Source organism: Apodemus sylvaticus, chromosome 3 (assembly GCF_947179515.1).
Source record: "Apodemus sylvaticus chromosome 3, mApoSyl1.1, whole genome shotgun sequence".
Classification (NCBI taxonomy): domain Eukaryota; kingdom Metazoa; phylum Chordata; class Mammalia; order Rodentia; family Muridae; genus Apodemus; species Apodemus sylvaticus.
The window spans coordinates 100865300-100880742 of record NC_067474.1 but is presented as its reverse complement, the minus strand read 5'-3'; the positions used below and the strand labels follow the sequence as shown (position 1 = coordinate 100880742).

Genomic DNA, 15443 nt, shown 5'->3' with positions numbered 1-15443 from the left:
CAATGTTTTGTTTGTCAATTACAAATAAATTCAGAAACACACACATGCACACACACATGCAAGGAAGGAGGGAAGGGAGTGGCCCAGAGGCCTTCTGTCACTGCCATTTGCGGGCACAGTGGACATCTAGAGGAACCTGGCCTTCACCCAGTGTCCGACCAGGTAGCATATTGATTTTCAACATCTTAGCATCCAAATCTAGAAAAAAAATTATGTTGTTTAAAACACCCAGTCTAGGCTTGGCATGGTGCACACCTTTAATCCCAGCACTCAAGAGGCAGAGGCAGATGGATCTCTGTGAATTTAAGATCAGCTTGGTTTTCCTGGTGAGTTCCAGGATAGCCAGAGCTATACAATAGAGAGACCCTGTCTAAAAGAAAATAAGATAATAAAACCCAGCTTAGGGTTTTTGTCATGGAAGCTTAATATAGCAACTGGCTCAGAAATCTTGATCCCAAATTATTTTTTTTCTTTTTGGCTTTTTGAGACAGGTTTTCTCAGTGACTTGGCTGTCCTAGAACTCACTCTGTAGGCCAGGCTGGTCTCTAATTCATAGGGATCCACCTGCCTCTACTTCCTGAGCTGGAACTAAAGACATGAGCTACCACCACCTTGCTGATCCCGAGTTCTTACCCAGTTGAGCTGGGAACCTCTCTCTCTCTCAAATGAAAGTAGGTGAATGCTTGTGACACCTACATTCATAATTATCCCAAAGTCGGAAACAGACAAACAAAAGAGAAAAGTGTGGTACATCCAGGCCCTGGAAGTATCATTCAGCAATACAAAGAAACGGGCTGCCATGCCAAGGAATGTGTGCTGGCGGGTGAAAGAAACCTTACGTTCAGAGGAGAGAAAGCTGAAGATGCTGAGAAAGTCTGTGGATGGGGCTTGGCCGAGCATGGGAGGGTGACGTGTTAGGGTAGTCAGACTGTCCTGTGCAAGTGTGGGAGGGTGACAGGGTGCGCAGTGTTAGGTAGTCAGGCTGTCCTGTGCGAGTGTGGGAGGGTGACGGGGTGTGCAGTGTTAGGTAATCAGACTGTCCTGTGCAAGTATGGGAGGATGACGGGGTGCGCAGTGTTAGGTAGTCAGACTGTCCTGTGCAAGTGTGGGAGGGTGACGGGGTGTGCAGTGTTAGATAGTCAGGCTATCCTGTGCAAGTATGGGAGGATGACGGGGTGCGCAGTGTTAGGTAGTCAGACTGTCCTGTGCAAGTGTGGGAGGGTGACGGGGTGTGCAGTGTTAGGTAGTCAGGCTGTCCTGTGTGAGTGTGGGAGGGTGACGGGGTATGCAGTGTTAGGGTAGTCAGACTGTCCTGTGCAAGTGTGGGAAGGTGATGGGGTGCGCAGTGTTAGGTAGTCAGACTGTCCTGTGTGAGTGTGGGAGGGTGACGGGGTGCACAGTGCTAGGTAGTCAGACTGTCCTGTGCGAGTGTGGGAAGGTGACGGGGTGCGCAGTGTTAGGTAGTCAGACTGTCCTGTGCAAGTGTGGGAAGGTGATGGGGTGCGCAGTGTTAGGTAGTCAGGCTGTCCTGTGCAAGTGTGGGAGGGTGACGGGGTACGCAGTGTTAGGTAGTCAGACTGTCCTGTGTGAGTGTGGGAGGGTGACGGGGTGTGCAGTGTTAGGGTAGTCAGACTGTCCTGTGTGAGTGTGGGAGGGTGATGGGGTGTGCAGTGTTAGGTAGTCAGACTGTCCTGTGGGGTAATGCCCTTATGTTCTTGGCAGGAGCTGCAATGTGAGGATGATATCCATGAGTTTGTAATTCTCCATTGTTGAGTATACTAAATGTATTTTCACAGTGCAGAACAAGAACAGCGAAAATGCAAGATTTGAGGTGGAGGGAAAGATAGAACCTATGGGAAGCCCGTGCTTTTGGTCAAATTTTCCGAAATGCACTGGAGAGCTGGCTCAGTTGTTAAGAGTGCTTCTACCCTCCCAGAGGATCCCAGGCTCGTTTCAACAATGGTAGATCTCAACTGCCTATAACTACAGTTCCATGGGGTCTGATGCTCTTTTGACCTCTTTGGGTACCAGTCACACTTTTATTGCACAGACATATATGCAGGCAACACACATGCATATATAAAATAAAAATAAAATAGGTAAATAAGAAATCTTTAAAATTGTTTCAAAATCTCAAATGTTCTAAAATACATATACATATTGATATCAAAGGGAGGATTTTGTGTTCATGTTTGCTTTGTTTTCAAAAGAATTGGAAATAAACTAAGCATTTGTAATTTTTTATTGCAGTTGAGTTGGAAATCAGATGTAAATACACATATAAATATGTACATATATAAATATGTACACATGTAAATGTGTATACATATAAATATATACACATATACATATGAACAGACACACATACATATACATACATATGTGAATATATATGTATATAATATTGGAGCATGCCTTTAATCCCTGCACCCAAGAAGCAGAGCTAGGCGGACCTGGTGAATTCAGAGTTCAGACTTCACTTGGGAAGCATGGTGAGACCTGATTAGAGAGCAACAGGAAAGCAAGGTGGAGGAGGCAGAAGGAACAATGCTGATGCCTTTTTATTGTTGATTATTATTCAGAGAAAGGATGAAAGGGAATGGTGTTTTTCATACCTAGATGGACATCTGTGATGGAATGTTAACCATGTCCTGTCTCCTGGTACCTGTTGGAATGGTGTGTGGTTTCCCATGACTCGTGGAAGATCAATAGTGTTTCTGCAGCTGCCTTGGGGTTCTGTGCAGTCCAGTTTGCTAGCTGCCAGCCCTGACAGCTTGAGCAGTTTAATCAGAGCCTTGCTCTGCATCTTGAGACCTGCCTTTTAGACGTGTTTGGAATGAGAGCCAACCACTCCAAGAGTTAAAAGAAGTGCGTGGTCTCCTTTAGTTAAAAAAAAAAAAGTTCAAGTGAATTTCTAGTGTGAATTAAGGAGACTTGCTTAGCCTGCCTTTTTAATCATTAAAGTGGCCTCTTAGAACTCCTGATTTAATGAAAAGATAAAAATGTTTTGTAATTAGCAGATCAAAGCACTGCTGGGGCTGGTGTTTACATTGTCAGTATGTAAATGAAACTTCTGAAGGGACTGAAAAGAATTTGTTTAATACCTCTTTAATTTTGTTTATGTAATTCCTTTGCTTAAAAATCTCTCCCCTCTTGCTCTTTGCCTTGACAGTTTTAAGGTAGACTAACTTTGTGCTCTCTCTTGTATCAGGGAACTTTGCCTGTTAACTGTGGAGGTTTACCATACTTAGGTCAGATTTTCCCCCATACTTAAAAAAAATGCACGATCTTGAAAGGTTGGCTCATCAACTCTAAAGCAAAAACAGATCTATTGATTAATATTTTTTAAAAGATTTATTTACTTATTTATTTTATGTATATGGGTACGCTGTAGCTGTACAGATGGTTGTGAGCCTTGTGGGGTTGCTGGGAATTGAGTTTAGGACCTCTGTTCACTCCTGCCAGCCCCGCTTCCTCCAGTTAACCTTGCTCGCTCAGTCCCTGATCGCTCAGGCCCAAAGATTGATTTATTGTTATAAATAAGTACACTGTAGCTGTCTTCAGACTCACCAGAAGAGCACGACAGATCTCATTATGAATGGTTATGAGTTACCATGTGGTTGCTGGGATTTGAACTTAGGATCTTCGGAAGAGCAATCAGCACTCTTAACCACTGAGCCACCTCTCCAGCCCCAATTAATGTTAAAGAAGCATCAGAAGAACTGGGTGTATCTATTGTAATCTTGCACTAGGATTTGGGAATATTTGGTATAAATTATCAAGTGCAGTATGGCTTAGCTTGCTCAGCTTCTTTGGAATTACAGTCATAAATATCAGGGTGTGTGAAGGATGGGCTCCAGAATCTCCGTCCCACATTCTGAGGATGCTTGTGTTGTTTGTATAAAGTGATGTTGAGTTTTCACATAATGATGTCTTAGTTACTTCTCTACTGCCTTGACAAAGCACCAGGCCCGAGGCAATTTTTTTTTTTTTTTTTTAGGGAGTAAAGAGTTTATTCCACTTTATTTTTTTTAAATTTTTTTAAATATTTTTATTTTCTATATTCTTTGTTTACATTCCAAATGATTTCCCCTTTCCCGGATCCCCCCTCCCCATATGTCCCATAAACCTTCTCTCCATCCCTTCTCTAATCACCTCCCTCCTTTTTCTCTGTCCTTATATTCCCTTCCAATGCTAGATCGATAGATGCCCCTCAGTGGAGGAATGGATTCAGAAAATGTGGTATATTTACACAATGGACTACTACTCAGCAATTAGAAACAATGAATTCACAAAATTTTTAGGCAAATGGTTTGATCTGGAAAATATCATCCTAAGTGAGGTAACCCAATCACAAAAGAATACACATGGAATGCAATCTCTGATAAGTGGATATTAATTAGCCCAGAAGCCCGAGGCAACTTATAAAAGCATGATATTTGAGGCTCAATAGAGCAGCTGAGACGTTACATCGAATCCACAACAGGAGGCAGGTAGCTAATATGCAAAGGTAAGGGTTTTTAAAACCCGGAAATCCACCCCAGTGACACACTTCCTCCAACAAAGTCACACCTCCTAATCTTTCTCAAACAGTTCTACCAACTGGACCCAAACATTCAAATATATGAGTCTATGGGGGTCATTCCCATTCAAATCACCACATGCAATATAAATGCTATATAAATAGTTGTTAAATTATATTGTTCAAGGAATAATCACAAGTCTATATGTTAAGGACAATACTTCATTACATTTTCCTTATCTTTTTTAAAGCAAGTATTTACTAATTATGATATATGTTTACATGTATGATTGCTTGTTTGCACATGACAGTTATTAAGTTTGTTAAGCTGTCCAAAAGTGTCTTGAGAACTCGTTTCTTCAAGAGTCTCAGATTTTCAGTGGTAATTCCCATTTGGAAGTGCGTGTGGGTGGGGGAGATTTGGAGGGATTCCATTGAAGCTTCCAAAAAGATTTGTTCTGTGGTTCAAATTGAACATAATAAAACGCTATGTTAATTAACAGGCAAGGGTTAAATGTAACTCATGACTGTCTGCTTATAACAGTGTATCCATAAATGGAAAGAAGGGATTTTATTGTTCTTTTGTTTTGATGAATTAATACTTATTCTATGCTCATAGTAAAGATCAAGGAGATGGAAGTGAATGGCCTCCAGACTTTGTGATGGGCATGCATTCCTGTGAATGAATGGGACAGGTAAGATGTGTATAATGATAGGCTGAGTTATACCAGATCCCTGGGGTCTTGCTCAGGCGACAAGCCAGGGCTCTCTATTTAATGGGCTTTCATTAGCTTAGCTGGAATGGGACCTGATGTTCCTTGTTCACCTCATGCAAGTCCGGTGAGATTTAATTAGTTCTGTTTACACAAGGCTGTCCGGACTGACATCTCAATCTAGCCTGTGTCCACCTTTCTCTGCCAAACTTATGAAAGAACAGGAGACAGAGCCTGGCATGATGGCTCATGCCTTTAACTCAAACATTTTGAAGGCAGAGGCAGGTAGATCTCTGAATTCAAGGCTAGCCTGGCCTTAATAGTAAATTTCAGGGTAACCACAGCTGCATAGAGAGAAAAACCCAAAACAAAACCTAAAGAACAGCAACAAGACAATCAACCAACCAATCCCCACACCAGTTAACAAACAAGCAGAAAAAAAAAAAAAAAAAAAAAAAAAACACCCAATAACCTAATAAAAGGCAGTTCCTTCCCCTTCCTCACCTTACCTTGGGGTGTTGAAGGAGAAGGGGTCTTGGCCATGCCCCCTCAGTGGTTCAGGATGATGGAATCTTTTCTAACGTCTCCTCTCATGTTCTGCTCTTTCTGTTGTCTCCTACTGGGCCTAAAACAAGATTGGGTTAAAGAGGAGACTGTCCTTGTCTAACACGTGATTGTCCTAGTTTTCAGTGTCATAGAAATTAAAACATGTCCTTATAATGACTCATTCCAGCTTCCTATTTGTTCTAATGATTTCCTATTTGTCAGGATTTTTATGAGAAGCAAGCTGTCCTGTTAGGTATACACTGTAAGTAGACGTGTAATAAACACACAGTGCAGGTCGTGTTGTAACTTTAAGTTGCCTAGTAGCTATATGTGAATACATAAAGAGAAACAGTTAAAGTTTGTGTCATTGATCTAACTATTTATGTGCACTTGTCTGTGTGTGTGCATTTGCTCATATGTATGGGTACTAGTGGAGGCCAGAAGTGTCTGATACCTGGACTGGAATTAGAGGAACTGTAAGCCACCTGATGTGGGTGCTGGGAACTGAACTTGGGTTCTCTGGAAGAGCAGCCAAGCGCTAACTTCTGGTTGGCCTTCAGCCCCATTGATGTATTCTTTTGTGCCAGTGTTGTGTGCTATATCCGCCATGGTCCTCAAGCTGCAACTCTGTCTACCTCAGGTTCTCAAAGTGGTAGGATTGCATGCTACCATACAGAGGTAATGTGCATTTGTAATTATTTTGATCTTCTGTGGCTCAGGCTGGCCTCTCTTGTGGGTAGCATTCGGATCTTCCCAATTGCCTATTTTTCTATTGTGCTGTATTCTTATGATTCCCTTTCTAAGGAATTCCATTTTGAAATAAGAATGTAAAAGATCTTTCTTTCTTTCTTTCTTTCTTTCTTTCTTTCTTTCTTTCTTTCTTTCTTTCTTTCTTCCTTCCTTCCTTCCTTCCTTCCTTCCTTCCTTCCTTCCTCCTTCCTTCCTTCCTTTCTCTCTCTCTCTCTCTTTCTTTCTTTCTTTCTTTCTTTCTTTCTTCTTTCTTCTTTCTTTCTTTCTTTCTTTCTTTCTTTCTTTCTTTCTTTCTTTCTTTCTTTCTTTCTTTCTTTCTTTCTTTCTTTCTTTCTTTCTTTCTTTCTTTCTTCTTTCTTTTCCTTCCCTTCCCTTCCTTCCCTTCCTTCCCTTCCTTCCCTTCCTTCCCTTCCTTCCCTTCCTTCCCTTCCTTCCCTTCCTTCCCTTCCTTCCTTTCCTTCCCTCCCTCCATCCCTCCCTCCCTCCCTCCTTCTCTCCCTCCCTCCCTCCCTCCCTCCCTCCCTCCCTCCCTCCCTCTGTTCGTTCGTTCGTTCGTTCGTTCGTTCCTTCCTTCCTTCCTTCCTTCCTTCCTTCCTTCCTTCCTTCCTTCCTTCCTTCTTTCCTTCCTTCCTTCCTTCCTTCCGGTCTAGATTCCTCATTTGAAAGCATCAACTGCTTGATATATTTTAGCAGGGAGGGATTTGATAAAAGGGATTAGGTGCTTAATATATCTTGAAGGGGCAGGAAGGGCAGGCTGTGGGCTGACTTTCTAGGAATGACACCATGAGTAAAGTCGCAGAGCTAGCCAGTCAAGGGAACTGCAGTCTCTGCTGAGAGGCCACCTCAGCAGCCAGGCAGCTGTTCAGTAGTTCAGGGTCTGTAGTCTGTTCGCTGGCTGTCTGGTGTGCTTGGACTCTATACCTTGGAAGTTGAGCAGTGACTGACAGTACCACAGTGCCTGGAGCTCACCCGAACACAGAATTTACCGTTAGCTTTCTGATCTTTCCTAGTTGTCTGCCTTGTAGCTGTCCTTCAGTGCACTGAAGGGACAGGACATATTTTACAAACAAGCCTGCAGCCAGTGCCTATGTGGTTAATGGTTTGGGGTGAAAGTCAGGAGTGGTCAAGTGAATCTCTGCTGCCTTCAGGGTTGTAATTTTGTTGTTGTTGTTGTTTTTGTTTGGTTTGGCTTGGCTTGGCTTGGCTTTTCAAGTTTCTCTGTAGTAGACCAGGCTGGCCTCAAACTCACAGAAATCTGTTGGTCTCTGCCACTAGAGTGATGGGAGTAAAGGCATGTGTACCAGCACGCCTAGCTCTCAGGGTGTGAGTCTTAAAGGAGGGTTTCCTAGAGTGAAAGTTCTGTGAACTGAGATGGTACTTTGAAATGAAATCAGTGTTTTCTTCTCTGGAGGCTCTTTGTTTTTCTTCTTTTTTTTCCAGGTCAGGTTAGATTCAGATTCCTGAATCTAACTTGATTACTTCATGGTTTGAAAGACCCGGGAGTTCAGCTCCACAAATCCAGCCTGACAGTGAGTTAGAGTTTTCATCTCTCAGTTGGTGCTTTCATGCTCTGGAATGTCGATGCCTTCAGGTAGAGGAAGGGAGGTTGATTGTTTCTACTGTTTCTCCTGGGTTATTAACTAGCCAGATCTAGGGGTAAGTGATTACAAAGAATGGCGGCGTGCTGCTCTGGAGGGGACAGGTGGAAGGTTGTGTTGTTTAGACCTATTTTGGGAGAAGAAAATAGACATGGGACAGTGTTGCAGAACCCATCCTTGGTGATGGGTTTACCATCTGCATCATAGCGATTCTTAGAAGGACTGTCCTCTGCAGAACATATGGCATCAATCAAATATTCCCATCTCTCGGTGTCTTAAGGGACCAGTTCCAATATGTCCAATGATAGGAGAGTTCAAATATGCTCAAGTCTTGTTAAGTGGAAGTTCTGTGTAGCTCATATAGATCCTCTTGCATACCTGACTTACACTGAAGAATACAAGAAACATGTAGATGCTTAGTCCAGATCTTTAAACTTTTCTTTTGGCTTGCATTTGGTTGAATCCACAGACATAGAACCAACCTATGCTAACTGAAAACTCAGGCTCTGGAATCAAGTTCAGTTAAATACTATTCCTGCTGCTTTGTCTGCACTGCATGTCTGCTGCTGGCAAGCCTAGGGAAGGGAGTGGGTCTCTTTCGTGTGGGTGAGCAGCAGTATCTTCACCTGCTGGCTTCTTAGAAATTTAAATGATGAGACCCTGGCTCCAGTTTGTTGATTCAGAGGCCTGGGCATAGTGCCTCATACCAGCAGCCTGCTATTTAATAAGTCTTCTGACGTTAATAATTGAAATAGGGCTCCGTGTGCTCCTTTAAAGGGAATACTAGACACTCAGGTACCCAAGTATTCTGTATCACTCCAAACCAGTGAACAAATGAACGAAATTCAACATTTTATGTCACTGGGAAAATCTCTTAGATTCCGTTTCTCAGCTGTAAATGGAAAAATACACAGTTTTGGCTCTATCGAGGATTAAATAAGATACATGGGTTCTGTCCTATGTGTGAGATGAGTTCAGTAATTAATTACCATTGTTATTATGTATTATTTTTACAAAAGACATTTTGGAAGTTAATTCCCTGTCACACCTTTGTTTTAATCTACGTAAAACTTAACTTTACTTGAATGTCCTCTATATAGTTTGTTTTTTATTTATTTTTTAATCAGGTGTTCTGGGTGCCTGAACTCACTCTATAGACTAGGCCAGGCCTTGAATTTACTGAGATTTGCCTGCCTCTGCCTCCCAAGCTCTGGAATTCAAAGCATTTTGTATTACCTGCTGTGCGCGTGCGTGCGTGCATGCGTTCATTCATTCAATTATTCATTCATTCATAGAGCCTCTGTGGTGCTCAGGCTGGCCTTGAATTTCTGCAATGAAGCAGATCTGCCTCGGGTCCAGAGCAGCTAGGTTATAGGGTAGTAATTTTACTCTGACCCAGGGTGCAGACATGGAGGAAGCTGTAAGTGGGTGGACAACCAACCCAAGTCGTCTTGAAGTCATCTTGCACAGCAGCCTGCAGATACTTCCTTCTTAAGAAAAGCTTTGTTCTAAATTCACAGTAATGATGGTTTCATTATGACTTTCTCACATGTATATAATGCCTTGTATCGTGTCTTCCCACATTGACCCCTCAAGCCCTCTGAGACATTTCATTTTGTGTGTGCTTGTATGCTTTTTGAATTTTTTTAAGGAAAAACTATCTAGGGGTGGGGAAAAATTTGTTTGATTAAAAAGAGGCTTTGTAGCTTTTTGTTTCTTTGTGCTTTTAGGAATGGAACCCAGGGCCTGAAGTGTGTAGACAAGTGTTTATCACTGAGCTACGTTCCCAGCTGGAGGCTTTTTAATGTTAATTTTCCTTCAAATAATTTTTAAAAATTAGCTCTTGAGATTTTTGTTGTTCCTAAAAGTAAACAAGTGGAATGAGAAATCTTGAAGTTACTATTATTAAATAACTTTTAATTGAGAAATGTGCTTATACTTCTTGGTGTATAATGTGGTGTTTTATCTGATGTTAAGTTTATTAGCATATCTACCACCTCATATACTTTTTAAAAAGATGTATGTATTTTTACTTTATGTATGAGTGTTTTGCCTGTATGGGTCGGTCGGTCTCTCTCTCTCTCTCTCTCTCTCTCTCTCTCTCTCTCTCTCTCTCTCTCTCTCTCTCTCTCTCCATATGTACTGCCTGTATGTCAGTGGATGACAAAAGAGCATTTTGTATCCTCTAGAACTAAAGATTCTTGGGAGCATTTACACATGTGTAGACATACATTTCTGCTCCATTTTTCTCAAGCTGGAACTTTATTTAGACATTTGCTTTGCCTAAATGGTAATGTTCATTATCAAAGTGAGGAAACTGTTCAGAGGTCTGGAGTCACTCAATTACAGCTGTCTGCTCTACCATTAAATAGGAAACACTTGTAAGCAATAGCTCAAAGTGATTTTTATTTGCAAAACTATGAGATGTTTTTTGGTTTGTGTTATTTTGCTGGCATATTTACTGTTATTAATGGATTGATATATTCTCTAGCTATATGGAAAAATGCACATTGTGGTGAGAAATAATTTGAATAGAATAAGATTTTTAGAAAGATGATTATGAGCCACTGTGTAGGTGTTGGGAACTGAACCTGAGTCAGATGCAAGTACTCCTAACTGCTGAGCCATTTTTCCAGCCCTAACCATACATATTTTTTGTAGTACAAACATTAAAAATTACTTTTTTTTTTAGCAATTTTAAAATACTGTGCTTCCCCTCTTTTTTTTTATGTTCCACATTTTAGTAAGATCATGCAACATTTCATGTTCAGTTTATTCTGCTTTGCATAATCTACCTTGTAGGTGATTTAAGTTTTTGCAAGTGAGGAAGCTTTCTTTCCCTGAAAAGCTAATTGCGCTCTCTCTCCCTCCCCTCTTCTTCATTTGTTCACCAAGTTTTGACTCGTGGCTTTCTTGTATCTTGGCTTTTGGGAATAAGGCTGCAGGGAGACCAGTAATGCAGGCATCTCTGAAACTGTGGACACAAGGTCTTCCCTTTCTCTGTATCCTCACCGACATTTGCTATCTTCTCGAGTTTTGCAAAGGCCACTTTAGCACATGAGGTTCTATTAGACGCTGTTTCTGATATGCATTTCTCTGAGTGTACCTTACAAGCCTCTCAGCCAGGGCATGTCTTAGAAATAGCTTGTGAGGTGATGGGTCCCCCCACCCACCCTTAATATTGCTATTGAGTTTAGTTTCTGATTTACTTTGGACTTCAGTGTCCTTTAAGGTTTTCACACATGTCTTCTTGCAGTCCACAGCTTTTTGCTTCACTGTCACTTCCTTTACTGTGCAGACTTCTTTTCAGTTTGATGTAACCCTGTTGCTCTATTTTCACTTTTGTTGAAAATTGCAAATTCTCACTGGAAAGGGAAAAGCTTTTGTTGGCAGTGAGGAAACTCACCTGTGTTTGTTAAAACTTACTAAAAACACTTATTCCTCAAGCCAGATAGAGCTATATGAAATAAATCCATGCACAGAGGGAGGCTGTGTGTATGTGTGCGTACCTGTGGGGGCTGTGTGTGGCTCCTGTGACTGTCCTCTGCTGCAATGGCAGGCCTTCTGTTTGCAGTGAGTAAGAAGCTGAGTTGTTCTCAGCCTTTCTTAACTTCATTAGAAATACAGTCGGGCGTTTGTGGAGTTAGCTTACATGTATGCCCGTGACTCATCTTCAGGCAGTGGCTTTTTTCAAATTAGAATTAAAGGTCAGAGTCCTTAGTCCTTCACCCCATGTTCTAAGTGGGGAGAGAGAATCAAAGGGAGTTTGAAATGGGATGGGGGGGGGTAAGGAATTTGGGAGGGGGCTGGGTCTGGGCCAGTAGCTTTTTCCTTTAAAGGGTTGCTTTTCAGAGAACAATCAGTATTGCTATGATTTCCCAGAATTGCTAATTTGAAACTTTCTGTATTTGACAATGCTGTTCATGGAAGTTGGGCTTTTCAACTTTGAATTTTGTTTAAGCACTTCATTTCTTTATCATACCACCACTAGCAAACTGAGAGTTCTCTTATGCTTAGAGTGCTTTTTCCCTTTCATGCCATAAATGTTCATGCGTGTAAATCTGTGTTGTTATAGACATGCTAAGGATCTTAAGCAAAAAACACTTTGTACGTAATTAGCTTGAAATATGTAAAACATTGTGATGGGTGCAGGAGAAATAATTTTCATGTTTCAAAGTGTGGCATTTGTGTTTAGCCTTACTGATTTTAGTTTTACTTTCATTGACATCAGAGACCAACATTGAAAACATGAAAATCCTGTTAGTCTTCAGTTACATTTTATTACTACCAGGCTAGTAAGGCTGGTGGGGGAAAATGGAGACGCTCTGACTTAATTCTTTGGAATTCTGTTGTCACTGTTTAAATAAATAAAGCAACTGCCGGCTGCTCACAGAGTTTTTGTCTCTGGGACAGATATAGTGTCCTGGCATTTTTCATATTCTATTATCAAAGCCAAGGTCTAGAATTTTAAGTGGGAAGTTGGCACTAGAATAATAAAATGCCGAACAAAGCTCATCTGAAAGTCCAATAAAGTGAAATTACAACTTTGCAGAGTAAGAGAGTTATGGAACTAAATCCCCCAAATTTGGGGATCTTCTCTCTAAAGATGTTATTGTGTGGGGAGAGGGGAGGGGAGGGAGTTTGGGCTAGCTGGGGCATTACTGTGATCCCCAGATGAGCAGCCAGGGTTTATATTTCTGCAAGGGAGGAGAAGACTACTTGCTGGTAGAGGCCCATTGCATCATGGGAAGAAGCTTGGTTGAACTCCTGATCCTTGAGGGCTGAGCAGGGACCTCCGCACTGCATGTGCCTTGCCTCATGCATTTCGTGCATCTCATGCATCCAGGAGGGAGCTGAAGTACCTAGAGGAAGAATTCCCAGAGCCACAGAAAGGAGAGTTGACTGGAGGCGGGCTCCTCACACATCTTTTTGAAGCTGTAGTTCTGAGTGCTGAGGGCTCCACCTGCATTCTTCTTAGAACCTCTCCGTGGAGTTTTATTGAAGCTTGATGTCATCAGCTTGCATACTTTTTGTAACGCCAAGCATAGTCCCAAATATGTTGCAAAGACTCCTGTGTAATTGTCCCGACAGCTCTGAGTCTATGGGAAGCCTCGAGACATCTTGGTCAATGCCCCGAATGAGTGTTTACAGTTCAGAAGTGGACATGATGGCCGTTCAGAGTGGACATAACTATGTTTACAGAGCAGTGAGCCACATTTTTCAAGGAACAGCTCAGTGGATCTAAAAGGCAGGTTCTGCCCACTAGCAGGCCTGCTAAGTATGTTCTCTCTGAGGCTCACTGTTTATAAAATGGAAATACTATTTCTTTACAGAATTTGTTAATAATACAATGTTGTTGCTACCGATCTTACTAGGGTTTGTGGAGTTTTTAGCTCTTGCTAGAATGATCCGTCTATAATTTTTTTCATTGATTCTAGAGATGGGCAGGAGAAGTTTTCAGTTAAGCACTAGTTTTTATATTTTTCTCGTTGCATCTTAAGCCCAAAATGGGATTCTCAAATCCTTGGTTGGAATCCGTACTCCTGCTCTCCTCACTATGTGATTAAACTCTCTGAACCTTAGTTTCCTCAATTCAGAAGTTAATACTGGACTTCCTGTCAGGACTATCAAGAGGATTAGATGGAAATACAGACAAGCTATTTGTACATAGCACGGGCTCAGTCAACTTTAACAAAAGAGAAAAATGACCCTTTTTAAAACAGAGGCTATTTCCCCTCAGGTAAAGGAATTTATTTGTTTTAATTTCTGTTGGGATGGCTTTGGCACATTCTTTTCATTCTATACTTGTTGTATCCTCTTTTGAAAGGATGTAGGTTCTGGTGTGCGTGCCCTGGGGCGCACTGGTTTGAAGTATGGATCTTGCAACTTGGTTTGGTGGGATTGACACAGCTGTCTGTAGAGGCGGGGCCTGCCCAGAAATGTTTTGAAGTACTACTATAGTGTGTGTGTGTGTATGTGTGTGTGTGTGTGTGTGTGTAATTTTTCCACTTTTGTTCTTGAGACAGAATCTCCTGTAAACCACTCAGAGTGGCCTAGAGTTGGTGTCTGAGAGTGACTGTGAACTTGAACTCTGGATCCTCCTGCCTCTCCCTCCCACGTTCTGGGATTACAGGCCCACACTACCACACCTAGTTTTATTTGGAGCTGTGACTCAAACCTAGGCATGCACACTCTCATTTGAGCTACATCCCAGCCTTTATTTATTTTTAAACACCAAAATAGTATGAGAAAAAGCTAAAAGAAGAAAATAAAAAATTCCTTGATTTCTACTACCAAGAAGCCATTAATATTTACACTTCGTTACATATACTTTCCCTCACATTATCATGGAAATGAAAATATTCGGAAAAGTAGAATATTACAATAAATCCTTTGCATCAGTTTTGCGCTTCAGGAATTACTAACTCATCATCTTGTCATTAATACTCCTCATTCAGACCTCATTTTTCTCTTTCCCACTGAATTAATTTTGAAATTATTCCTAGAATCTTACCATTTAATCTACAGAAGGGCCTCAGCTGCATATGAGTTTGAATGCTACTTATCAGAGTTTCTATCACCCACACCCTCTGTCACTTGAGGGCATATTATGTTTATATTTTTGGTGACCGTATTGAATTCTTATTAGCTAAGATTCCTTACTGTGGGAATGTCAGCGAGCTGCGTAGAGTCAGGACTGCAAGTCACCTTTTTGAGTATCCATGAAGGCAGCTCTAGATGAACAGTGGAAGTAAAAATATTTGTGGTAGTTTGGGAATTGGAGGTGGGTAATAAAAGTTAATAAAACGTGTCCTCCACCACAACAGCGTAAAGAGTGCTTAGCTTTCCAGGCGAGATGCCATATATATATATATATATATATATATATATATATATATATATATATATATATATATATATATATTGGGCTGTAGACCTACTGGATTAGGTGTCATTTGATGTGCTTATTTAAAACTGTGTTGCTATTGGGCACACTCCCATTGCCTTGGTATTTCTCTTTCTGTAAATATGAGTAATGATGATGATGTGGTCAGAGATATTTTATTGACCACATTGTAGAATGCTTCTTGAGCCAAATCTTGGACTTAGATATTCTTAGAGTCCTGGCAAAGGAAAGGCAAACTGGTCAAGAGAACTGACTCAATCCCAAGTTCCATGTCGCAGGCTCCAGTTTACTCACACAGAGTCTGGTGCAGAGTACCTATGTATTTAGTCCTGTTTTTGCTGGGGGTGACCCTCAGTCGGTATATTGGGGATTATAGTGCAGCCAACTACTAATCGTTTTTAAAAGTT

At 41.4% G+C, this 15443-nt stretch overlaps 1 protein-coding gene and 1 long non-coding RNA gene across 3 annotated transcripts in view; both read left to right on the top strand.

The window, feature by feature from the left end:
• Nucleotides 1-15443, top strand: part of Mllt3 (MLLT3 super elongation complex subunit) — a 263839-nt gene that overhangs the window by 41654 nt on the left and 206742 nt on the right. The window lies entirely within an intron of this gene.
• On the top strand, nt 753-1558 carry LOC127680918 (uncharacterized). Its single transcript, XR_007977035.1, has 3 exons — nt 753-1027; nt 1190-1243; nt 1407-1558. It is a non-coding gene; the product is annotated as an uncharacterized LOC127680918 (long non-coding RNA).